The sequence below is a fragment of the Sus scrofa genome, chromosome 11 (assembly GCF_054392235.1).
Source record: "Sus scrofa isolate SSC_HxYL_T2T_F1_AM1 chromosome 11, Sscrofa_HxYL_maternal_Yorkshire_Landrace_v2.0, whole genome shotgun sequence".
NCBI classification, from domain to species: Eukaryota; Metazoa; Chordata; class Mammalia; order Artiodactyla; family Suidae; genus Sus; species Sus scrofa.
Genome location: NC_139393.1, coordinates 20,825,637 through 20,852,244, shown reverse-complemented (window position 1 = coordinate 20,852,244; position 26,608 = coordinate 20,825,637). Strand labels below are relative to the sequence as shown.

The following is a 26,608-nucleotide window of genomic DNA, read 5'->3' as shown; positions in this document are numbered from 1 at the left end:
ATTTATAGATAGAAACCCATTTTTATAAAACTAACACGTTTTTATTTGTTCATATCAAACTGTGAAAAAGCACTAGAATAATTTGACTTGTTTCCTTCTCTTTGCTAATTCTATTTCCTATTTATTTCCTACAAGGGTATGTGGAACTTTTGATATCAGAAAGAGAAAATTTCCAGAACAGCTGTTGAATGACTTTTTTTAGGGTGTTCCTACCTTTGTATTTTTCCCTGGTATATGAAGACACTAACAATGTGCTGTTTTACATATGAAGACTGTGGTATTAAACGGTGTGGGTACATGCTCTAAGGGGTTATTTTATTCTGTATTCTGAAGAATACAATAGCCAGTCTTCCAATTCATCAGCATCCCCTTGAAACACTGGCTGGAACAAATCTGGTGGCAGGACCCTGGAGAGCACCAAGCTGGCTGGGCAATAGCCAAGGTCACCTGTGACTGTGTTGCTGAGAAGAGAGACAGGAGTATAATAGATGAAACGGTCAAGGTTGTGGCCAAGAGAGAGTGAAATATATGTCTTGATGAGGAGAGATGAAGACCACATGCCAGTAAGAGCAGGGAACTCAGCAGCAGGAAAAAACCAGAAATGACATATAGGTCCAACTATGGGGAAAAGGGAAATGGTTCAGGACCCAGTCCTTAAGCAAGGGCCCCTTAGGGTTGCTCTGCCACGTGTAAAGGAGCTATTTAAGCTGGGTCTATTTTTTCCTTTTACTCTAATTTTTAAGTAGAATTTTAGGTTATAAAAGTAACACATGCTCATCATGAAAATAATTTGGATAATACAAAAGGAATAAAGTGAAAAATTGAATTCTTCTACTGCTGTCAGGACTCCTGCTTCAACCCAGCCTTATTCCCACTCTTCAGAGTCAACCACTGTTTCCTACTTTATTTTCCTCAATTTGCTATGGACTTAAAACATTTATCCATCCATCCAATGATCTACCTATTTCATTATATACCAACTATATTATTCCATACAAAAGCTTCAGCAAATTGCTTTGTTAACATTTTCCATATGAATACAGAAAAAGATCTTATTTTCCTAAGGGCAATCATTCTATTGAATGGATATTCTAAATACGGATATTTGTAAGTATGTCTGTTGGAAAAACTTCCTAGCATTTCCTGGGTCAAATGGTACGCAAATTTAAATTATTTTTATTGATACTATCAAGGTATTGGCCAAACAAGTGTGATAGTTTCTTTTCACAACAGGGTTTGAGAATGCTCATTTATTCCTACCTTACCCATACTAGATATTATTACTGTTTTAAATCTTTTCTGCACTTCTAGGTGAAAAATGGCATCTTTTTAAATCCATATTCCTTTGCTTGCAAGTGAGATAAGCCTCTCTTTATAGATTTCCTGACTATGGCGTTTCTTTTCCTGTGAACTCTAGTAACATCTTTTGCTCATTTTTTTTGCTCATTTTTATTGTTCATCTTTTTTGGCTGATTTATAAGAGATATCTTCATGTAAAGGATATCAATAGTTGATCATGTGTGCCGCACAGTTTTTCCTGGCTTGCCTTTTTTTTTTCCCTCCTGTAAAAAAAAAATTAAAAATTTGATGTCGTCCAACTTATACTGGCAGGTGTGGGAACCGCCACTGGAAATCTGTGGGACTCATCCTGCATTGTAATGAGAATAAGATGAGGACATGACATGACAGAATTTTACATGATCACAAATCTATTATTGGAGAGAATGTGGACCTTTTTGTCAAATCTGGGAATCTAGAATCAGGATCACTGTATGTCGGCTGGAAATAAGTAGTTTTTAAGACGTAGAGTGGGTAGTGAATTTATGGAAGTCATTATTTAAGAGGTAGTATGGTCAAGAAATCAGTAAATTTAAGAAAGACTGAATCATGTTTTTAGAAAAGTGATACATATAATTTTGAAGGAAAATTAAGGCTATTCCTAAGGGTTTGAAGAGATACCATTAAGGTCAAAAGAAATTTACCTAAATTCATAGGCAAAGACTCAAAGGTCATTATAGAAGCCTGTGTTTAGCTGTTTAAAGTGCCAGCTCTAGAGTCAAAATGCCTGGGTTCACTGTCAGGCTCTGCTGTCACTTGCGTTGGATAAAGTGCCTTAATTTCTCTTTGCCTGAGCTTCCTGCTAAGAAGTACTGTGATAGCAGTGGTACCAATTTCATATAGACATAAGTAGAGTGATTTAGAATGTTGCCTTGCATATAGTACAGATTTTATCGATAATAGCTGTCAATGTGGAAAACTGGATTGCTGGAGGATATTCGTTTTTAAGGAAATGGAAGGGTGGATTGACATTCTTTCTCAAAATCTTCTTCTGAACTAGAAATGAAAATAAAGCTGATAGTATCCATGAGGATGTGGGTTCCATCCCTGGCCTTACTCAGTGGGTTAAGTATCAACTGTAGCTGTGGCTTGGATCCTGTGTGGCTGTGGTGAGGCCAGCCAGCAGTAGCTCTGATTCAGCCCTTAGCCTGGGAACATCCATATGCCATAAGGGTGGCCCTAAAACAAAACAAAACAAAAACAACAAAGCCAGAGACGTGGCCAATGTGAATGATGCCATTTCTGCCCTATTCTTGCTCCTGAAACAGCTTAACCTCTCATTTGCAGTGACCAGGGTTGAACAGCTCAACTGAGGGGTGAAAGGTCAAGCTGTAGAATTACTGTTTTTAGCAAATAAAAATAAAGGCTCTGGTTAAATCTGAATTTCAGAGAAACAGTAATTTTTTTCGTGGGAGCATGTCCCACACAATACTTTGAACATGCTTATACGAAAAAGAATTGTTTATCGCTTAGTGGAAAATCCAATTTATGTAGGCCTCCTGTGTTTTATCCAGTAACACTAGTAAGTGTGCAGCTAATGACACAGGACTGGGTGTGTGCGCAGAGGGATGAAGCCGTCACGCTTTGGGAGGGTGGCCTGGTAAGTCCTATCCTTTCCATTCTGAAACATACTTTCTTCCTGTCCCTGCCCAGATCCAAATTTTTATTTCGATTTTAGATATTTAAGATGCGGTTTGTTTTATTTAGTGACTAAAGCAGGACAGATTTTGAGCTCTATTTTGATTTTTGGCAAAGAGTAATATTTGGTGGGAGGTATTGATAAGTATGCCTTGGGGGGAAATGGATGGTTTATACCCTACAACTTACTAAATGAAAAACTGTGGTATACATGAAAGGAAACTCATTTTTGCATGCTTTGTGGTGTTATTTTGCATTGTCAAGGTGTTGGGGATGACTCTTCTGTACCGTCATGCTGATGGGAATCCTCCAACTCTGGGCTCAGTCACGGAAGTTCGCTGGATTCCCGTAAAAAGGAACTATTACCTGTTAACAAGAAAGAAGCCCACGCTCCAGAGAGACAACCTATTTACAGACAAATTGTTGATTCCCTGGGCATGGTAGTAGCATGTTTGTATTCCCTTGGCAATTCTTTGGGGGAACGCTTTAATTTGGAAGTGTTGGAAAGAGTGAAGGCGTATAAAGATCCTATTATTTATTTGCTTGTGGAGATTCTTCACATCATCTTGAGTCATCAGGAAAAAAAAATTGAGAAAGTTGGTCTTTATTCCAAGTGCTTCCACGTTGGAGATAAAGATTTCTTCCAAAATGTCTCTCTTCTCCCAAGGATGCTCTTGTGAGGCAAGTGGGTGTCTCATGTTCTTATCTCTTTGTCTTACCTGGGGCTTTAGACCTTGGGTCAGCCAGGGTTATAGCAAGGGATGCTTTCTTCGTCAAAGCCTGTGTTTGTCTCGGAAAATGATACCTCTGTGTAAGTTCAAGGGAATAATTTAGCTCTTTTTTTCAACTTGGGCTTATTTCTGAAATGTAGCACAACACCCACAAGATGGAGAAAATAGAGTGGTTGAGGGAGTGGGAGAAAAAAAGAACAGCTTGGTTGCAAGGTTGGCATCCTCGCTTGGGTGTGGCGTGGAATGAGAGAACCTCTGAATCCCTGGCCACAACCCTGGGCAAGGCAGCGAAGTTGTTTTAAAAACAAGCAAGCAGGACAAAGAGAAAACAGGAGGTTTGACCAGTAAATCCTATGGACTCTTCTTAAGAAATGCTGCTAAACAAAACTATGAAGTCATAATGAAAGCAACATTCCCCATCTGCCCCATATTTTTCCTTAACACATTCTAGGGTCACTGTGCTTAGGAGCATGTCACAAAATACTGTGTCATGCTGTCTGTGGTCAGTGTCGGGTGTCAACTTGATTTTGACGAGACTGGGATGAAAAAGGGAAGCTGGATGTAGGCGACTTCAATCCCCAGCCGCATCTCTCAGCACACGTCTGCGGCATCAGAAGGCACCTTTATGTAGCCTTGGCTGTATTTTTCAGTTTTGCAGGGCTTCCTGGAATGTCAGGGAATATAATAGACATATCAAATTGAAGAAATGTTGAGTTATTTAAAACTCAAATGTGGGCTTGTGGGGTAATTCTTATTCTCTATCTTTCTCTCTCTTTTTCTTTCTTTCAGAAATTCAGGGCAGGAAACAGGAAAGCAAGGCTCAGATGATAGGACTGTGAACTTGCATTTTGACTTCTCCTCTGACATGACTGTTGGCCAGTCTTAGGATTAATAGCTTTGTAGCCTGTTGTAGGGAGAAGTGTTTTTTCCTGCTTTGCTCCTGATTCCTGTTGGAGCAACGTCACTAGCACTGCAGTTGTAGCCGCCTCTACCTGTCATGCAAGTTTTCTGGAGGGAAACGTGACCATCTCAGTGGGGATTTGAGATGGAGAAACCAGGCGTGTACAGTTCAATTCCACCCTTTCCCCTTTTCCTTGGAGCAAATGTGCCTCCTGAGCACATCCACCCTTGTGTCTGTGGTGGGTTTCACAGTAAAGGTTGAGAAGATCTCTGGTTACAGTTTGGGAGGGGAAGTCTGTATGTTTTGGAGCACTTAAAGAAAACCACTTCCTTGCAGATGCACACTAACTCCTCCAGTATCCTCTTTGTTAGAACAAAGGTGGTATAGTGTATATATTTTTTCTACTAGCCTTATGATATTGTTTTATTTCTCAATTGGTTCAGAAACCTCTCTAAGGACAAGAAGTATTATTTATTGAGCCCCTTCGTGCCTCAAGACAGTTGTTCAATTCAATGTAATGTCAAGTACCCAGAGAGTAGCGGTGTGGGATTCAGAAAGGATGAAACAAAGCAAACAACTTGCTGGCATGTGCAAAGGCGGTTAGAGTTGGGTGACTTTAACCTAGAGCAGGTGAGGAGGTGGAAAGAATATAGACTTCCCTCTGAGCCCAATGTGTAAAATGACATGTGGACAATTCCTGAAAAGAAACACTCTGCTTTGTTATCCACTTGGCGTGAGACTGACCAATAAACATGGCTCGTATTTATGATAAGGTACATTAATTATCAGCATGTGCTTTCTTTTCATTTAATCCTTACTGCCAGCCTATAAGACAGGTGCTCTTGTTGCCCATTTTACAAATGAAGAAATGAAAACAGAGGTTAAGAAATTTGTGTCAGGTCATAAATGGCAACTCTGTATTTGCCTGGTAAATGGCAGAGCTGGGACCTACTGCAAGTGGACTGTCCACCTTGGACTCTAGAACTCTCTTACTCCAACCCTTGTATGAACTCTGTGCCTGTAATTTGCATTTGACTATGCTGTTTTCTCTACTTTTCCCCCCAAAGGTTATGAAAAGTGGTTCAATTATAGATCCAAATTGAAATGCTCGCTAAATCCTTATTTTTTTTTTCTTCCTGAATACTCTTTGGCTGCTTTTGTCAGTGCAGGAGCTGGAGAACTTCCTGCAGAGAAATGACAGGAGAATTGAAATTCGTAGGGAAAAAGTGAACCAAGCCAGGGACATTAAGGAGCAGGACAAGAAAACTGAAATAGAAAGCCATCAACCAGGATCCGGGAATGGCACAGAACCTGGAAATAGAATTGGGAAAACTCCCGAAGAAAAGAGGTCTATCACAGAGTGCTACAAGACTGCTATACCCTTTTTGGGAAAGAAAGACAACTATATTTTGTTGGATAATGTTTTATCAGAACAGCTTCAGAAGCAGATTGAAAAAAATTCTGGAGCAACAGCAGCATGAAAATAGGATACCAGTTTCTATGGCATGTGTGCACTTTGCAGTAAAGAATTCATGGAAAACACAGCTGTCTTTTAGAGTCATGTGGCTTGAAAACCAACCTTCAAGATTTTACTGCTGGGAAGTTCCATGTCATTTTATGCGCATTGAGAAAAAGTAGACAACATGTGATATGAATGCTGAGCTCACTGGAGACAATGGCACAATGAAGGTGCAGCACTGGAAGATGAGTGCTACAAGTCTAAAGCATGCTGATTTTAGGAGTTCCACTGTGGTGCAGTGGATTAAGGATCAAGTATTGTTGCAACTGTGGCATAGGTCACAGCTTTGGTTTGGATTTGATCGCTGGCATGGAAATTTCCATATGCTGTGGGTGCCACTGAGAAAAAAACCCCAAAAAACATGGCTAATTTGAAACTTGGAAAATCTATGGAAGAAATGTACTTGGAAGATCATCAGAAATTGTTAGATGTTGGAGTTTCCATCATGGCTCAGTGGAAATGAATCTGACTAGGAACCTTGAGGTTGCAGGTTTGATCCCTGGCCTCCCTTGGTGAGTTAAGGATCCGGTGTTGCCGTGAGCTGCGGTATAGGTTGCAGACGCGCTCGGGTCCCTCTTTGCTGTGGCTGTGGTGTAGGCCTGTGTCTGCAGCTCTGATTGGACCCCTAGCTTGAGAACCTCCATATGTCATGGGTATGGCCCTAAAAAGACAAAAAAAAGAAAAAAAAGAAAAAAAAGAAAGAAAGAAATTGTTAGATATTGATGAAGGGGACCAGAAAGATGACCAAGAAGTTCATCTTTTCTGTAAACTGACTTTATGCAAAAATGCAGGGGAAACTAACTCAAAAGCAAAATATCTTCTTGGAGAGTCTATGCAGGTTTGTCCCATTCAAAAGAAAGACATGACTTGGATTTTATTTTTGTCATAGGGAGGTTCATTATAATTAAGGTAGATGCTATGGATATCTTTAAACCAAAATGGAATTAAGGATGTCAAAAAGAAGCTAAACAACAGCTCCTAAAAGGTACATATGGGAATAAGCCCAGTATTAAGTTTTCAGTCTATGGAAATGACCTTTGTTGAAGATGTTGTCAGTGATGATGACCTCAGAAGCAGAATGAAGTTCACTGCAGCATCAGGAAAGTTACATCCAACTGTGAAGCTAAGCAGTGCTGCAAACCAGTTGAAGTGTCTATAGTCAGGTATTGGAGGTTTTTCCTGAAAGGTGGGAAAGGGTTTAGATTTGAATGTTAGCAGGTTCGTGTTCTCAGCAATAAAGATTTAAAGCTGAGTGTTGTTTTTAAAGAAATCAAGTGAAAGGATTACATCAATAAATTGCAAATAAAGAACCCGCATTGATGAGTCACAAATAATACCTAGCAGACACCCAGGCAGGTCAGAATCCAGATCTAAAGTGCCCAAATGTGTGGGGGCATTTTAAATTCCCTAGAATCATGGACTTGATATGGGCGGTGTTGATTCTGTAGCCCTTCTTGCCTGATTCATGCACAATCTAGCCTTCCACAGCTCTGGGAACAGCTGCAGGCACAGAAATGCTGTGTAAGGACCCAGGGATAGAGGCAAAAATAACATCTACCGTCAATGGACTAAGCCTGTTAGTCATTCTCAATAGAGTGTGAATGACTTGAATCTCTATGTTCCTTTTTATTAGAAGAGAGCCTAAGAATTTTGATGGGCTTGTATGGAAGGTGGATAATTTGTGAGCTGAGAGCCTGGACAGGAGGCCAGAGTTTGAGTTACATCTTTGCCTGTGACTCTGTCTCATCCTAGTAACTTCCCAATAACTAGTAGTTGAATTGTATCAAAAGGGATGTGTAAGATCATTCAAAGACAAACTTCAATAATTCTATTTTTTTAGTTTACAGACCATTCCAGATCCTTGTCTAAAATGTCACTTGGGATTTTATAATTGGCAACATTTGAAAAGCAAGATGTTTAATAAATATTGAACAATAACAATGAGAAGATCTGTGTATATCTCACCATCTGGGAATTTTCACACTAGTGTTCCGTTTTCATGTTCTTATTCATCTTCTTGTATTTAATTAGACTCATTGTACTAACATAAATAATTCCTTTCACTGAAGGAAGTTATTAAATATCCTCCTTTATTATTAATATTCAAAGATGAATTACATAATTTCACATTCTTGGGATGATTCCTCGTATTTTTGCTTTTGAAACATTTTGTTGTGTATCAGTTACTTTGAGGGATTAATGTTACTGATTTGATTCTGTGTTAGTGATAGACATAATCATGGTAAGTGATGATCAGTTTCTTAAAATACTAGATAGCTTCTTTCTTTAGTCCTTGTACTGTGCACAGTGCAGTTGTTCTTGGAACTTGTGATGATACTCAGCTTTTTAAGTACTCCTTTGGTTTCTCAACTGGGACCATAAGTAATGGTTTTGAAGTCCAATTATTGTTTAACTACTGTTTAGCCTTAAACAACTTTTTTTTTTGAATTCTCTTTTGTCAGTGAAATTCATCCAGGGTTTTAAAGATAAGTATTATTAAAATGTGCACAAGATAGGAAAAATCTTCAAATATCAGTCCTTCCATTTTATGACTTCTTTCTTTTTTTTAAAGTATAGTTGATTTACAATGTTTCTTCAATTTGTTTCTTCAATTGTTTCTGTTGTACAGCAAAGTGACCCAATCACACACATTTATCTGTGTTGTACAGTAGGGCCCGATTTGCCCATCCATTCCAAATATAACAATTTGCATCCCAACTCCACCCCCCCACCAATGCCCATCCATCCCACTCCTGCCCCCTTCCCCCCAGGAACCTCAAGTCTGCTCTCCTTGGCCATGATCTGTTTCTGTTTTTTTAGATAAGGTCATCTGTTCCGTATTTTAGATCCCACAAATAAGTGATATCTTATGGTATTTGTCTTTTCCTTTCTAGCTTACTTGGTATGAGAATCTCTAGTTCCATCCATGATGCTGCAAATGACATTAGTTTGTCTTTGTTATAGCTGGATAGTATTCCATTGTGTATATGTACCACATATTCTTAATCTATTCATCTGTTGATGGACATTTATGTTGTTTCCTTGTCTTGGCTATTGTAAATAGCACTGTGATGAACATAGGGGCGCATGCATCTTTTTCAATGAAAGTTTTGTCCAGTTATATGCCCAGGAGTGGGATTGCTCGGTCACATGGTAGTTCTATATTTAGTTTTCTGAGGACCCTCTGTACTGTTTTCCATAGTGGTTGTACCAATTTACATTTCCCACCAACAGTGAAGGAGGGAAGGGTACCTTTTTTCCACACCCTCTCCAGTATTTGTTATTTGTTGACTTTCTGATGATGGCCATTCTGACTGGTGTGAAGTGATAACCTCATTGTAGTTTTGATTTGCATTTCTCGAATAATTAGTGATGTTGAGCATTTTTTCATGTGCCTGTTGGCCATCCATATGTCTTCTTTGGAGCAGTGTCTCTTTAGGTCTTCTGCTCATTTTTCATTTGGGTTGCTTGGTTTTTTTTTTTTTTTTGTGGTTGAGGTGCATGAGTTGTTTGTTTATTTTGGAGTTTAGGCCCTTATCTCTTGCATCATCTGCAAAGATTTTCTCCCATTCTGTGGGTGGTCTTTTTGTTTTTTTAATGGTTTCCTTCGCTGTGTTCCATTTTACTCCTGGACATTTAATACCTGATTAGCTGTCATTACGTGGCCTACCCCTTGGCAGTAATTGTAAAGCACTGTTTTAGACTTTGGTCTTGGTGATGGTGGTGCTGACTGAGCCCTCTATGCGTTACAGTTTCACTACATGTCTTTCCCTTCTGTGAATTCTGAGCTCCTTAATGACAGAGTCTCTAAGTTTTTAAATTTTTTATTTCTGAGTCTAACTCAGTACCTGGCATAGAGTAGGTATTCAATGAATGTGTGTTGAGTGAACAATATACCAAGATAGGTGAGGACCTTAATAAGGACACTGTACTTTCATAGATGCCATTATTTTCCATCTCTCACACTCTCTGTGATAGAATTCAATACCATCAACATTCTCAAATCTGATCCATGTGCCCATAGGACCCTATGTGGAAAGAATTCCTCCCAAGTTCTCATTTTATGTTTACCTTTATAAAGAAATTAAAACAAAAACAAAACCCTCCTTGGAGTTCCCATCATGGCTTGGCAGAAATGAATCTCAATAGTATCCATGAGGGTGCAAGTTTGATCCCTGGCCTCGCTTAGTGCGTTAAGGATCCGGCATTGCCACGAGCTATGGTGTAGGTTGCAGAAACGGCTCAGATCTGGCGTTGCTGTGGTGTAGGCCAGTGTCTATAGCTCCGATTGGACCCCTGGCCTGGGAACTTCCATATGCCACAGATTTGGCTTTAAAAAGAAAAAGAAAAAAAAAAACAACAAAGAAAATCCTCCTTGACCGTATAATTTCCTTGAGACTGCATTACTCCAATTGAAATTGTAAAGCCATTTAATTTACCAGGCACCAAGCTTCTTCTCTGCTGTCTGAGAGCTGGGAACTTTTCTGTAATCAGACCCTTTCTATGATGTGACTTTTACTAGTGGATGCCAAGTCTGTCTGCATACACGTGATGCTCTGCTCAGATGCCAGGGGCCCTATCTATGCAAAGACTTCTACAAAACTGACATCATTTGCAAATGAAAAAAATAGTTCTTATAAACAGAGGGACAGAGAAATGGTTTATTCCTCTCATTTCTTTTGTGTTTCCAAGGTGGAGCTCTTTCTCCACCTTCCCTATCCATGTACTTTTCATATTGCCTGCATGTCATCCAGATAACCACAAGCTCCCACTTCTTCAAGGAGGAACTTTCTCAATTCCCTTGGATAATTCTCTGGAATGCATTAGTTGGAAGCATGTTATAAAAGCTAAAGGCAAGCAATGGAAGAGAGGGGAGGCAGGAATAATCTGCCGAGATTTTGCTTGAGGAATGAAACTTCATTTGGGTTGGAAACCTTTGCTGTGGGGGCTGCGGCTCCCATTGGCTGCTCCTGGCTATGATAATGACAAAGATCATTAGAGCCAGCCTCTCCGGTGATCAATCCACTGGCGGGCAGTGACTTCCTGATTTTGTGAAATGATTGATAATTGCAATCAATATGTTTCTTAATGGCCTTGTCAATATGTTCTTCTTTTGACTGAAACACTAATAAAAAAGACAGAAAGTTTTTGTTTGCTTCCCGCCTATGGGGAGGATGATGAATATCTTCAAGTCACCTGGAAGTGAGGAGAATGGATTTTCACATATGTGCTCTAACAAAATCAGCAATATTCAGACTCCACCAGAACAGCTTTCTACATTTATGTGTGCCCTCAACAGTTCTTCTTGGGGCCTCGAATAGGACTTTAATGATGAAATTGTACAAATACCAGCTGGTGAAATTGACTGAGAAATCTGAGGGTGACTGTCTTCCTTTTGGAAGACCGAAGATGCCAATGCATGTTCTTGCAGTATTTGTCTGGTTTTGAAGGCAGTACTTACCTGGAGACAGACAGGGATATGTGAACCTGGCAGGCTGGACCAGCTCTCTAGGCTTTTCATGAGCTGTGTTCCTAGAATGCCAGCTATAGCCTTACTTCTCTGATGTCCTGAAGCCACATCCACTGGGAACCTCCACGTGCATCTCAGATGTGCCCTACTTCTTCAATCCATCCTGACAAAGTGTGTCTCAGCTCTCCTTCCTCTTCTTCCCTGGGGAATTTTGTGGGGTCCATCTTGATCAGACCTTGGCTGTAATTCAACACACGCCTCCTCTTAAGGATGGCAAGCTCTGTCTTCCATCTTGGCATGATTTAAGGGCTCAATTTCTGTCCTGATGGATACTCTTAAGGACTGAATCCCCACCCTGGTACCAGGTGTAACTTTCACTACTTGAAACCCTACTCTGCCCCTTTCCCTACCTGCGTTTGGAATCATTTGATAGAGAAAGCAGACAGAGATCAAAACCATAGCTTTGTTACTGATCAAGGCGACTGGACGACACAGCTTACATATGCTGCTCTAGCATGTTCTCTAAACCTAGCTCTAGAACTGGAGTCACTCATCCAAACAGAGGCAGCACTGAAAGTCTGCAGACATGTCCCACCCACCCTGCCTGGGGATCGGTGCCTCTGGGAGCCACAGTCTGGAGAAGCCAGAGGCATGTCCTTCCTGCAAAGGCTGCCCCTCTGGAGGAAGGGAGAGAGGAGGCACTAAACTGATTATGTGGTTCTTCTCTGAAACGCTAAGGAAAAGCATAAGGGGTAGAGATAGGCTAGGGGTATTCACGGAAGGTCTGTGTCTTAGTTCCCGGTATTGCTGTGGCTGTGCTGTAGGTCAGCATTTGCAGTTCCAGTTTGGCCTCTAGCCTGGGAACTTCCGTATGCTGCAAGTGCAGCAGTAATAATAATAATAATAATAATAATAATAATAATAATAACAATAATAGTAATAATAATAATAATAATACAAAGGTCTTGGAATTCTCTTGTGGTACAGTGGGTTAGGGACCTGGCATTGTCACTGCAGTAGCTCAGTTATTTCTGTGGTTTGGGTTTCCTGGCCTGGGAACTTCCACATGCTGTGGGCACAGCCAAAATAAATAAATAAATAAATAAATAAATAAGCAAGCTCTCACCAAGGTGTCAGCAGGGCTGTGTTCCTTCTGGAGGATCGAAAGGAGAATTGTTCCCTGTTGTTTTTTTTGTTTTGTTTTGTTTTCCATTTTTTCTAATGGCTGCTCGTGCCACTTGGCTTAGGTCTCCTTTCCAGCAAGCACACCTCTCAAAGCTCTGCTCCCATCGTCACATCTCCTTTTCTTACTCTACCCTCCTGTCTGTCTTTTAGAAGGACACTTGTAGTACATCAGACCCAATCTTGATCCCCTCTAGGATACTCTCAAGAGTTAAGAATTTCAAGACCCTCAATTCCACCTGCCATGTAGCATAAAGTAGCCACAGGTGTCGGCAGCTGGGGTGTGGACCTCTGTGCGGATGCCATTATTCTGCTTATCATAACCTGTCATTGTAAAAACCGGGGTTTTAGGGAAGTGCCTGCCTAACTTGCCTCTGGGCCTTAGTGTCCAGGCCGAGACACTGCCTCAATCAAGCTCGATCTCCCAGTGGCCACACCTTCTGCCTGATAGCAGAATTCTGAGTGTTTACACCTGCATTCACTGTCTCTGTGCCACCCACAGGTAAAGGCCACTTTCAGTGTCGTAACTGAGACTGACCTACCTGGGAGCCACTGTGCTTTATGTTAACAGCAGCAACAATGACAGTACAGCCCCATGCTTTGGAGCTTTATATGAATCATTTAAAATTTTCAAATGAACTCCCCAATAGATATTAACAACTCTATTTTACAAACAAGAACTGAAGCTCAAAAAGGATAAATTATTTGTGCAAAAAAAAGAGCAGGAATTTGCCTATGGGTCAGCAGGTCAAGGGTCTGGTTTGGTTAGTGCAGTGGCTTGGGTCACAGCTGTAGTGGGGATTCGATCCTTGGCCTGGGAACTTCCACATGCCCATGGGTGCAGCAAAGAAAAAAAAAAAAAAAGGAAAGAAAAAAAGAAACACACACAAAACAACAGCAATAAAAACTAGCAGGAAATGGGTGAGCTTGCCATTTAAACTGAGTTCTTTGCTTTCAAACACAAGGTTTTTTTGTTTTTTTCCCTTACTGCTTTCCTGCCTTTCACCAGAATGGATCCCCAGGCCCCATCCTACCATCAGCAATGAGCCTTTTCCTGTTCCTTGTTTGTTATCCCTCTTTGCTGGTTCTGTGCAGCCGAGGGCCCACTGGTCTCATTGCCTATGGTTTAGACCAGTAGTGAATCCCAAATGTGCTTGGCCCCTTGTACTTGATTCTCCCATTTCTGTCCCAGTACAGCTCAGGAGAGAGCTTTCCCTGGAGCAGCTGTGACTGCAGAGGCAAAGGAATGCCTTTCAGGAAAGCTCAGGGAAGCCAGCCCCAGGGCAGCCCCTGGGAAATTGGATGACTGTTTCTTTCCAGGCAATGAGCAGCTCCAGTTCTGTTCCAGGGTAATTTGGGTGATCGTGACAGGCAAGGCAAACTGGAATTTAAAGGGAAGAACAAGAACATTTTCTTTAGCAGTTATGACGAATCTAGAGAAATAGTCCAAGCACATGTTGAGGCTTTATTGTGTAAACATCGCATTGTGTGCACAACTTAACGCAGTACCTGGAACAAGGCTGGTACTTAATAAATATTGGATAAGTTCAGCCCAAATACTCAGATGTGTTAAAAATGACTCTGATCACCATTTGATGCCCAGAATACTAAAAGTATAGAACATAGAATCAGCTGGACTGACATCGTGATTTTAGCAGAGCTGCTTTCTAATGTTTCCTCATTATTATTAATATTAGCATTTACTGAGGAGTTTCCACGTGCCGCTCGCTGGAGAGAAATGCAGATACCTACAGGTGACTCTATACTACGATCTGTATCAGACACAATGCAAATCCCTCTTTGGTTATATCCTTAGTTAAGCCACATACAAGACCAACTTTTAGCTTTAATATGTATTTGATCTTGGAAGCAATAATACTAAACAAACAAGCTTACATAGAGCAGTGATGAGAAGCTTCCTTCTGCGATTAAGTTAGTGACTTAAAATTTTGGATAATTATTTTTTTAAGCTAAGATAATATTACCAAGCAAATTTGAATTGTCCCAATTCACATGGACCAATGGCATTATCTGTTTATCTTGGAGTTCTGAAATTCGCCAAATACGTAATGGTTAAGAACATTAGCTTCAGTTTGAGGTGTGTTTAGTTTCCTCAAATGCTCAAATATTTGAGAAGATGTAATGAAAATGATAAAGTAGTGTTAGTTTTCTTTTGAGCCAAATGGTTGATTTCTGATGGACTTTATTTCTTTATTTTGCTTTTTGAAATTTGTTTAAAAATGTTATGTTCTCATTATATTTACACATTTAAAGAGTTAACTAATTATGTGAGATTTGTTAAGATGAAAATAATCTTTATCTCCTTCTCCAGAGATTCCCTATTTTAAATATTTTTATTTTTTTTGGTTTTTCCCTTATTTTTTTATTTTTTATTTTTTTTAGGGCCACATCCTCGGCTTATGGTAATTCCCAGGCTAGGGGTCAAATCAGAGCTGTAGCTGCCGGCTTACACTACAGCAATGCCAGATCTGAGCCATGTCTTCTTGAACCTAAACCACAGTTCACTGCAACACCAGATCCTTAAGCCACCAAGCGATGCCAGCGATCAAACCTGAATCCTCATGGATGTTAGTTGGGTTTGTTGTCACCGAGACACAATGGGAACTCTCTCTTTAAATATTTTTAGCTAAGATTTTAGAATTTCCCTCCATGTCTATAAGTAATATAGTTGTATTACGTTTTCTTTCATTAGATCAATTTTTTACTGAATTTCCACTGTAGAAGATGAGGGATTTGCTGTCTTTCCCCTGTTTTACTTCAACAGGCATCCTTTCCTTCTCCCACTCTGTTGTCTCAGTTCATCTGGATTTTGATTTCTGTTAGACTTTGTATTTTTAAGACTATATAAATGCTATTTGGAGACGAATCAATTAGGAGGCTATGATTGCATTTTCTTTATGCCTAGCCTTTTGTTTCCCCTGGAGTTAATAATTGCCTGTTTTCTTATGTGCCCAATTTTCTATTTGGGTAATGGTAGTTTAATCCCGAACTTTCTAAGAGTTGTCTAAATCTGTTCTGAATACCTGAGTTATTATCAGTTTCATCTTTTTATAGATCTCCACACCTTCTGACTGCTTCTTTTTGGACTGCTCCCTTTTTACACCTGTGGCCCAGATGTGTTGCCTTAGGAATCTTTCTTCATCATCATCCTCCTGACTATTCCCAGTATTCCTTTTGCCTCTTCTGTGTTGAATCTTCTGCTTCTTGTATTCCCTGTCTTTGTTTTTAAAGTTAAATGTGGTTTAAGGACTTGATTAGTTGGAGCACACATTTTCTGACAGTTCTTGGGAATGGATGCAAGACAAAAATTTTTTTGGAATTTTGCATATCTATCAATGTCTCCGTTCTAGCCTTACATTTGATGAGAGTTTGGTTGTAAATAATTATCTTTTTGTATTTTGAAGGCATTGTTCCATTTTGTTTTAGATTTCATAATTGCTGTTGAGAAACCTTAGGATTTTCTTCTTCTTAATCCTTTGGGTATGACTTTTTTTTTTTTTTTTTCTCTTGCATGATTGCTCTTCAGCTCTGATCCTGAAATATCTACAATGATGTAGACTTCGGTGAGTCCACATTTATTCATCTGTTTGTGCACTTGGTGGGACCTTTCAATCTAAAACTCAGGTCTTTACGTCTGAAAAATTCTCTTGCATCATTTTTATAATAGTATCCTTTCTGTGTTTTCTCTTTCTGAAACTTCTTGTCATGTAAATATTGGATGATCTGCAACTGATGGAATGAAGAAACATTTGAGACTCCATCTGCCTTTAATTAACTCAGACATTAAAGAGGATTGAAAAAAAGTAAAGCAAAGTCACTATTGTCACTGACTATTTGCCTTGGAAAATATATTTTTTTCATAAAAATATGTACATTTCTATATTGACCACAGATTATATATAATGTTTTATGTTGACTCAATGAATATTGAAAATTTATGTTTTAATTTCTAGTATGATAAATGCCGATAGATATGATCTACATAAACAGAAGGTTTTGGGGGTCCTCCATAATTTTTTAAGTTTTAGGGGAAGGGATCCTTAAAACAGAAGGTTTGAGAACTGTTGCTCTAAATGTTCCTACTTAGATTATCATATTCTTGTTTCATGGAGGCAATGTTTCTCTTATCTCTGATAATATTGATGATAATGTTTTTGAAACTTCCTTGTTTTCAGATAGTCTCTGTTTCTACTAAGTTGCTTTCTTCTGTTTGTCTTTTGGTATCTGTCTTGAGGCTTTCCTGAGATTTCTGGTACACTGTGGTTGTCTTCATGTAAACGTGAGGACCGGCAAAGGTGATCAAAAGCTATGAGTATTGTTTTGTTTTGTTTTAACTTCAGGGTGTTGAGGAAATCACAGGTGTGGAAGTTGGCATCTTTAGAGATTTTCTGGAGTTCCCTGGTGGCCTAGTGGTTAAGGATATGGCATCATCACTGCTGTGACTCATGTTTGACCCCTGGCCTGTAAACTCCCGCATGCCACAGGCATGGGCCCCCCCCCCCCAAAAGGATATTTCCTATTAGGATGAGCTAATTGCCCAAAGAAGATCCATGCCACCTCTTGCCTGGAGAGTAATAACAAGTGTGCCATTGTTCTGGAAGCCAATACAGGAGCCACCTCGAGGGGTGTCGGCATGTATCGGGTCCAGGTTCATCAAACTCCCAAGTTCACTAAACTCTCCCACTTTTTTTCTGTGTGTGAATTCCCAGAGCCCCTATTCTTTACTCTCTTCAGAGAATAAATCTCAGCATTCTGGGGCAGGTGCAGTAACCCAGCAACATGGAATGAGTTTTAGATACACAGAATATAATGCATATTTTCATGTCTTTAAACCAGACTTCCTTATCCTAACATTTCCCCAGAGCCCTACATAACCTAGGAGTGGGTTAAATTCTTAGCCTTTGAGAATCTATTGTGCAAATCATACTACTTCCCAGCTTTCCCCACCACTGGTGTAGAATTTTGCTCTTTGAGTTCTGCCAAATGCGTTGCCACTTGTCCATTTGCTTTTGAGTTTCCAAAATTCTGTTTTAGTTATTGCCTCTCTTTTTGTCTTTGTCCTGTGTATTTAGACTTGTTTTTTAAAAAAAGCCATTGTTTATAGTTCTTCTAGGGCTTGCTAATCTATAGCAAAATTGGTTGGCTGTGTTAGATGTGCCATTTTTATTCGAAACCAGGCCCGGTTTCTATATGGGCCCAGGCACATGTCCAGCACTTATTTTTATGAATGTTCCATTCTGAAGATTCAGTAATTATGTTAAGTTCTGTTGCCAGAGCTGTCTTTTAGCACTCCAGTTAGTTTATTTTTAGCAAAAGGACAGATACATTGACAAGTCTAATATTAAAAATCTTCCCTAAGGCTTTTTTTAAAATTTCTTTTAGGATCAAGTCCTTATGTGAAGATATCTGATTTCAAAAAAGTTTATTTTAATTTAAGAAAGAAGAAGTTGCTATTTTGAATAACAGTCCCACAACAATAAATGTTTCCCTCTGTAGATGTTGGTATTAGGTCAATGTTAGCCGATAAGCTGAGTACAAAAAGCAGATAAGCTAGATATCCTATAGGAATATTTTTGATATTAACATTACACTTCATTAATATTTACTGAACACCATAGTGCTTGGGCTCTAAGTCATACCCTAGTAGTATTTAAGGAGATTCTGTCACTATTTTAAGTTCCTCAGAGACCATTTAAGGCACTGTAAGTGCTAGAATCATTTTTAGAAAATGACTAATCAAAATCTACCACTAGAAAAAAAACAAAACAAAACTGGCAATACTCCCTGCTTTGGTGATGAGTCTTCAAAAGATGTTTGCATTCCCTGTTTCTTTAAGTGGCTCAAGAAATGAGATTCTTCCCACTTCAGGGTCTTTTGGCTGGAATGGTCTGACGTAGATACATTTCTTGAGCTTAAGTCACCCTTTTCCTAGCTTAGGGACAGTTCTTCCTGCTCCTCCTTGGAGGGATTAACTTTCTTTCTGTACTCAGGGCAGTGGAGTTTTCATATATGCCTAAGGCAAATCAAGCTGGAAACAAGAAAGAAAAAAAATAAAAGTGGATGATACTTTAGCATTGGGGTTGCTGGGAAGGATTTGATTTTGACAGTTTATCTTGTCATTTTTTTGTGACTAAAACTGAAATGGACATTTCTATGTTGATTTCTGTCAGCAGTCTGAATACTATAGTAATAATGCAAGGACTGGACTACTTAGAGCCAAGAAAGGGCTGCAAATGTCAGCATACCTGACAAGACGCAGGTTGCAGGTCAGAAGTCAGGGAGGAGTGACTAAATAATAAAGAAGAGTCAAGAACAGGACATGGAAGTTTGTGGTTAAAATCAGCAGCACTGAAACTTAGACTGTCAATTTCCTGGGGTGGAGGCGGGGCCCCAGTGAGGCTGCATTTATCATAAATCCCCCAGGTGATTCTTGTGGAGTTTGTAATTCATAATTTTAAAGTCCATTTTAAATACCTTAATAGGCTCTTCTACTTCTGTTGAAATGCCTGACTTTCAGTTAAAATTCAATACCATTAGTATTATAAATATGTATGTCTAACATATTGCTTGTATCTTATAAAATTTTTATGATTTTTGCTGTTGAAGTGATTTAGCAGTAGTAACTCACTTAACTTAGGATTAGCTCTCATTTCTTTGCAATCATTGTGCATTCTTGGAAATTACTGAGAAGTCAAAACTAGCCTACAGATTATTTTCATAGGTTTGGATTTTTCAACGAACATTAAATTTAATTAGGAATGAATCTGGGAAAAAATGGTATGTTTTATAGGTATCTGCTAAAATTTGATTTCCATTTTTTTAGGTTTAATTTGATACTTTGGAGCCGTAGCTCACTTCCATATACATATTCAGCTCTGAAGAGCTTTTGGGTCTATAAATATCTGGAAGGTAAGACAGCTTGATCCTGATGTAGAGTGTTTGGTCCTGATGTGGGTGCTGAGACGCAAATAGATGAATCCAAGATAGAGAAAGCTTTGATCAAAGGAGCGCTGATGTGGATGTTAGAATTGATAACAAACTGAAGAAGTGTAAAACCGACATAGCAATGATCTTCACTTACCTGAAGAATTATTGATTGAAAAAAGGACTTAAATTGTTATCCACAGGCCAGACTTAGGATCAGTAAGTGCAATTTATGGCAGTGAATTTTGGCTCAGTATAAAGAAGAATTTTCTAGCACTTGAGTATCCCATGGGTGGAATGAGGAGATTTATAAGACGTTAGACTCTTTTTTACTTGTTCAGCATGCATGCCCCATCTGCAAGAGTATGGTGAGTTTTTGATCAATGGCTGGTTTAGATGACTCGAGAGTCTCTCAAACTCAAATTCTATGAGAGGAGGTTTAGAAATCCACATACATCATCAGTAGGCTTGTATCCATGAGGTTGCGGGTTCCATCCCTGGCCTTGCTCAGTGATCTGGTGTTGCTGCAAGCTGTGGTGTAGTTCGTGATCTAGTGTGGTTGTTGCTATGGCCTAGGCCAGCAGCCGTAGCTCTGGTTGGACTCCTACCTAGCTGGGGAACTTCCATATGCTGCAGGTGTGGCCCTTAAAAAACAAAAAACAAACAACGAAAAATAAAGGAGGATAGATTTCATTTGAATATAATCCCGGGGAAGTTCACCTTGGTGCCCATTATAATCAATAAGTCTGTCGGCAGATGTAAGGATATCCTTTGTCTCTAAGTAAATTCATTTCAGCAGCCCTTTAATTTCATTTGATTTTTTAAAATTAGATGTCTGCTAAAGGAGGTAGGAGCCTCCTAGAGCACAGCAGTCCATCTTATCTGTCATGAAATTTGAAAAAGCAGAAAAGTTGCTCCAAGGAATATAAGTTCAGTTAACAGTAGCACTAGCTGGAAAGACGACTTAACCTTTGGAGGCCAGGCGTCTTCTTTTTGTTATTTTTAAATTGCAATGGCTGTTTGTCTATAGTATTCCTATCTAATTAAAAAGAAAAGCTTCACAAGAAAAGAAACTTTTCTGAGCACATTGATAGGTCTGTTTTCATTCTCTGATGGGCACATGATGGGGGACGTAGTTTTGCAGCTTTTGAGTGTTCTGCACCAATTCAAAGACAATAGGATGAGTTGCAGGTGACATGTTGATATAATGTCCCACCAACAAGCCTCAAACCTAACACATAGATGCTCATATTACCATCACATCAGCAACAAAACCAAATTGATCTTGACAGACAATTTCTTATGCTTCTTATAAAAGATAACCTAAAAATTTCGGCCAGTGAAAAGCTCACCAAGATGTTTAGAAACTGAAGCTTTTTTTTTTTTTTTTTTTTTTTTTAAATCCACTTGCAACACACCGTTGTCTAAAAAGGAGCAAATAGCTAGTTCTCTCGTACTTGATTGCTTACTGTGAAAGGCACCTTGTTCTAGGTATTTTGATCTGTTCTTTAGATCTTGGCCTTGAGAAATTTTAGGGTCTTAAATCTAGAGATTGCAGCCCCTAAGTTGGTTTTTTTAAATCTACATGTATTTAATTTATTCTGATGGGAAATATGAGCTCTATGGATCAGGAAACAGACCAATGACTTACAGAACATCTGTGACAGTTCCCCAGGCCACAGTCCCTCCCAGGCAGCATGGAAAGGGCAGATGTCACCTGCATGCACAGTGGGTTCGAGAGGAGCTCTCAATTATGACTTTGGGAACTTACATGGGGCACACCTGCCCTCCTCTCCTTCAGAGAGAGGGAGTGGTGGTGGGGATGCTTTTGAGCTTTTGTTCTGTGGGATGTAGACACACCCTCTCTAGTGAGATGAAAGCAGGTCCCTCGATCTGCTACTCTTTGGAAATATAAACAAATGGTTCCTAGGGAGATAAGCCAGTGACTATCTCTGTCTTTAACTTCTAAGACTTGTTTGCCATTCAGCATCTTTTAACTCAGGCTACTAGCACTCTGACACTCTGATCAGGGATGCCTGACCACCATGAAAATAATAGTTGCCACCTGATACTAACAGACCCATGGTATGACTTAGATGTCACATGCACTTGAGGGTTGAGACCCTCTGTCCACCACATATCATTTCCCATATCCTTTATTACGGGTTTCCTCCCTCCCTCCCTCCCTTTCTTCTCTCCTTCCTTCCTTTTCTAATTGATTCCTTGTTTCTGTTTTTATTTTTATTTTATTTTATTTTTTATTTTATTTTTTGTCTTTTTAGGGCTGTACCTACAGCATATGGAAATTCCCAGACTAGGGGTGGAATTAGAGCTGTAGCTGCTGGCCTATGCTACAGCCACAGCAATACCAGATCCTAGCCACGTCTGTGACCTACACCACAGCTCAGCGACACTGGATCCTTAGCCCACTGAGAAAGGCCAGGGATCAAACCCACATCTTCATGGATACTAGTTGGGTTCATTACCCCTGAGCCACATTGGGAGCTCCCTCATTGTTTCTGTTTTTAAAGACAAAAAGTATAACAAAAATGGCTATTGGATGAGCAGCCTGATGACTTTTTAAAACTTAATAGCTATGGAGTTTCCATTATGGCTCAACAGTTAAGAACCCGACATAGTGTCTGTGAGGATGCGGGTTCAATCCCTGGCCTCACTCAGTGGGTTAAGGATCTGGTGTTGCCATAAGCTGTGCTGTAGGTTGCAGATGTGGCTCAAATCTGGCGTTGCTGTGGCTGTGGAGTAGGGCAGCAGCTGCAGCTTCAATTCAGCCACTAGCCTGGGAACTTCCATATGCCGCGGGTATGGCCCTCAACAGAAAAAGAAAAAAAAAAAAACCTTAAGAGCTTCACCATAATACAAAATTCAGTGTTTTTAAAACACACACCTGTTCTTTTTCAGATTCTTTTCCCATTTGGGCTCTTACACAGTAGTGAGTAGATTACCCTGTGCCATACAGTAGGTCCTTGGTAACTATCCATTTTACATACGGTAGAGAGTGTATGTCAATCCCAACTCTCTAATTTATACCTCCTGCTCCCCTTTGGAAAGCATAAATTAGGTTTCAAAATCTTTGAGTCTGTTTTTGATTTATAAGTTATTTTGTATCATTTTTTGTTACGGTGATTTGTCTTTGTCTGACTAACTTGACTTAGTATGATAATCTCTAAGTCCATCCATGTTGCTGCATATGGCATTATTTCAGTCTTTTTATGGCTGAGTAATATTCCATTATATATATGTACCACATCTTTATCCAGTCCTCTGGTTGATGAACATTTAGGTTGCTTCCATGTCTTGGCTATTGTGAATAGTATTGCAATGAACATTGAGGTGTATGTAACTTTTCGAATTACGGTCTTCTTTGAATAGATGCCCAGGAGTGGGATTGCTGGATCACATGGTAGTTCTATATTTAGTATTTTAAGGAACCTCTGTATTGTACTATTCTCCATAGTGGCTGGGCCAGCTTACATTCTTTCTTGCACATGAATATCTAAAAACAGCGTTGGATATTTGCGTAATTAATTCTAAGATCATTTACATTTAGCTGTGGTTGTAGGCTGACTATGTCCCCCTCAAAATCTGTTTGTTGAAGTTCCAAACTCCAGAACCTCTGAATGCAATTGTACATGGAGATAGACCCTTTGAGGAGGTAAAATGAGGTCATATTGGTGGGCTGTAATCAATGTGACTGTGTTTGAAGATAGGGCCTTCAAAGAAATGACTAACTGAGGTCACTAGGGTGAGACCCTAATCCAACAGGACTGGTGTCCCTGTAAAAATAAGGGGAGACATCAGAGGTGTGGATACACAGAGAAAAGGGTAAATCAGAACATAGCAAGAGGCCAGGCTTCTGCAAGCCAAGGACAGAGGCCTCGGCAGAAGCCAAATATCCTTACCCCTTGATCTTGGACTTCCAGCCTTCAGCACTGTGAGAAAATTAATTTCTGTTGTATAAGCCATGAACGTGTGGTGTTTTATAATGGCAGTCCTAGCAAACTGTACTGATTTTCTTCATTTATGTATGTGGTACCTAAGTATAAAGAGTGTACTTACTGTATATGAGGACAGTCTCTTAAGGCAGGTAGGACAAAAGTGATGGAGAGAAGAACAGTGAGGCCCGAAAATCTTATTTATAGAAATAAATGGTATAGTAAGAACTGAAATCCAAGCTTCTCTAATTCCTAATCCAATACACCTGCCTCTGATTCTGGAGCAGAATGGCTATTTTGGAAGTTTTTTGGTTATGAGAATTGTTCCCGTGAACTGTGACCATGTAACCACCTGCAGAACTCAGGGGCTTAAAAACAATAGCACTTTATTGTTTCTCATGATTCTGTGTGTTGAATGGTTCAGCTAGACAGTTCTTCAGTTCCATGTGGTGTAACTAAAGCCGCTCATGCAGCAGATTTCAGCTGGGGACTCAGCTGCTGATGGAACATTCAAGATGCCATCTTTCCACATGGCGTCTCATGGTTTCATAATCTAGTTTGAGCGTCTTTGCAGCCTGGGACCTGGCACCTTTCCCTCCAAGGGAAAGAGTTCCAAAAGCACAAATTTCAATGTGCAAATATTTATCAAGCCTCAGGTTGCATCACACTTGCTAATGTCCCATGATCCACTGGATAAGCTCAAGAGTTGAAGGAGCAGATGACACAGAGGCATGCATCCTGGGAGGCAGAGGTCACTAGGGGCTTTTGTAACAGACTTTTTAGTAGTCTACCACAAGGAGAGAGCTGAAGGTTGCCTTAATTGGATGCTTGTGCTATGAATGAGAAAGGCTCCCAGGATGCTGGCAAGAAATGCACATACACATAACTGGGTTATCCCATTGTGCCAGGAATTCAGAGACCGCTGTACTGATGTTCTATTCTTCCTCTTCCTCCTCCAATCATTTGGGTTTTGGCCCCTCTACCAATTGCTCAGCTCTCTTTTTCTCCTATTTTGAATTTAAAATATCAAAAAATAGTATATGATTATTCCAAGTAGTCACTTTCTTACACCCCTGTTACACAGAGCTTCATGTCCAGTCCTTTGGTAGGGCTCTGGTTCATAAGCCTATGCTGGTCCAGCTGGCTGTCATCAGAGGAGAGCATGGTAAGAGCATGTTGACTCTTGCAGAAGGAAACAGGGCTCAAGAAAAGAAGCCCTTAGTGGTAGCTGTCAAGGATATTCTGAGTCTTAGCCTATTTTTTTTGGCTTGTCATTGCATTGTTCCATCTAATGACATGGTAACCTTAAAAGTTTGTCCCCTTTGGGCTTACAAATGCCTGTTCAAGGACCCACTATCACTGCCTTTGCTCACAGTGATCATTTATCTGGTTTTGTGGACAGTGAGGCTCTAACTGAGCTGATTTAAGGAAACTATCTCTTTGGCACCGGACTTCTAGGAAATCCTGACTCTACTTTGATGACTGCCTCTAAATCTTTGAGGGCTCATAGGTTCAAACTGACCCAGAGTTTCAGTGCATCCTTGGCATCCACAAAGGGAACATGAAGTAGTTGAGAGCTACCAAAATTACAAATAACACTATAATATATTACTGCCATAAGGGTAACAGACACATTTAAATGAGCCTTTTGTTTCACTAAGACGAGTTACCATGCCTGTGAAGATAAATGGCATACTACAAAGATGTGTTTAGCTGCAGATGCCAGCAATCCTATTAATACAGAGCAATGATGTTTCCCTAAGAACCCCACCCACCTTCTACAATGACAATTTTATACTTCAACTCTCTTTACACTTTCCATCTAGCCCCACTTACCACTTTATCTAATGACCTTGTCTTTACAAATAATGACTGGGACATGTCCGCTTCTTGCCATCTCCAGGTATATATGTGGGAATGCACCTTCACTCAGCTCTTCGTTCATCCTGCATCCACCCTCACCACGTGTCCTCTGGACCCTTGCCATTTTCATCACCTCAAAGAATTTCTTACTTCAGGAATATATTCCCTTTTCTATATTTTCAGTTTCTTTCTGTCTCATCATTTCAATCACACAAACCCTTTCCTTGACACTATATCCCCTTTCAGGTACCATCCCACTATTCTCTGTTGCTTAAATTCTCAAAAATGTTGTCGACACATTTTTCTCTCATTGTTCACATCTTTTTTTCATCCCTCATCTCATTCCATTCTTGGTTCTTTCAATATATAGAAATGTCCACATTTCCAAATCCTTCAACTTCTTACTCTGCGTAATCCATCAGTAGCTGTGGTCCAAGGTGATCTCTCCCATCTTTGAGACCATCTCTTTAGTTTCTGCTTACCTCCTGGACTATCCCCTGTGTCGCCTTTCCTTATCTCCTCCTACCAGTACTGGAGTTTTATGCAACTCAGTCTCGAAACCCTTTCTCTCACATTCTCTCTCCTAGATAACTGCCTTCATTATCAGGGCCTTAGATGACAGCTGTATTTTGATGACTGTCATCTTCAGTGAAGACATCTCCTTGATGCTACCCACTTCACATAGATATTTCATATTCATTGTAATTTCATATTTCAGCTTTGCTTATAGTTTTCTTCCTGTTCTTCCTCCAGTCTTCCCAAATCTTGTACATAATTTGCACCATTGATCCAGCTGGAATCCTGGGTGTACCTCAAGCTTAGAGATATATGCTTAGAAGAATTTCCAATTGAATCACAACTGTGTATTAAATACAGAATAACGGGACAAAGTTATACTTTGTTATGATCTTTGCCATTTACACCTTTTATCTCATTCCGTCTCTGTTTCTGGTCCAGAACTGCATCTTCTAAAACAAATTGATACTTCATCTTTACAGATTCTTTCGGTGGAAGCAGTAGGTATTGCTTGACTAAAAAAGTCACTAATCAAAGGTGTTAAACTCTTCT

At 39.8% G+C, this 26,608-nt stretch overlaps 1 long non-coding RNA gene across 1 annotated transcript in view; it reads left to right on the top strand.

Moving 5' to 3' along the window:
• LOC106505291 (uncharacterized) overlaps positions 1 to 26,608 on the top strand; it is a 400,457-nt gene that overhangs the window by 154,999 nt on the left and 218,850 nt on the right. Inside the window, exon 2 of the long non-coding RNA XR_014819487.1 lies at positions 16,327 to 16,363. This is a non-coding gene — a long non-coding RNA (uncharacterized LOC106505291). The remainder of the gene's footprint in view (positions 1 to 16,326; positions 16,364 to 26,608) is intronic.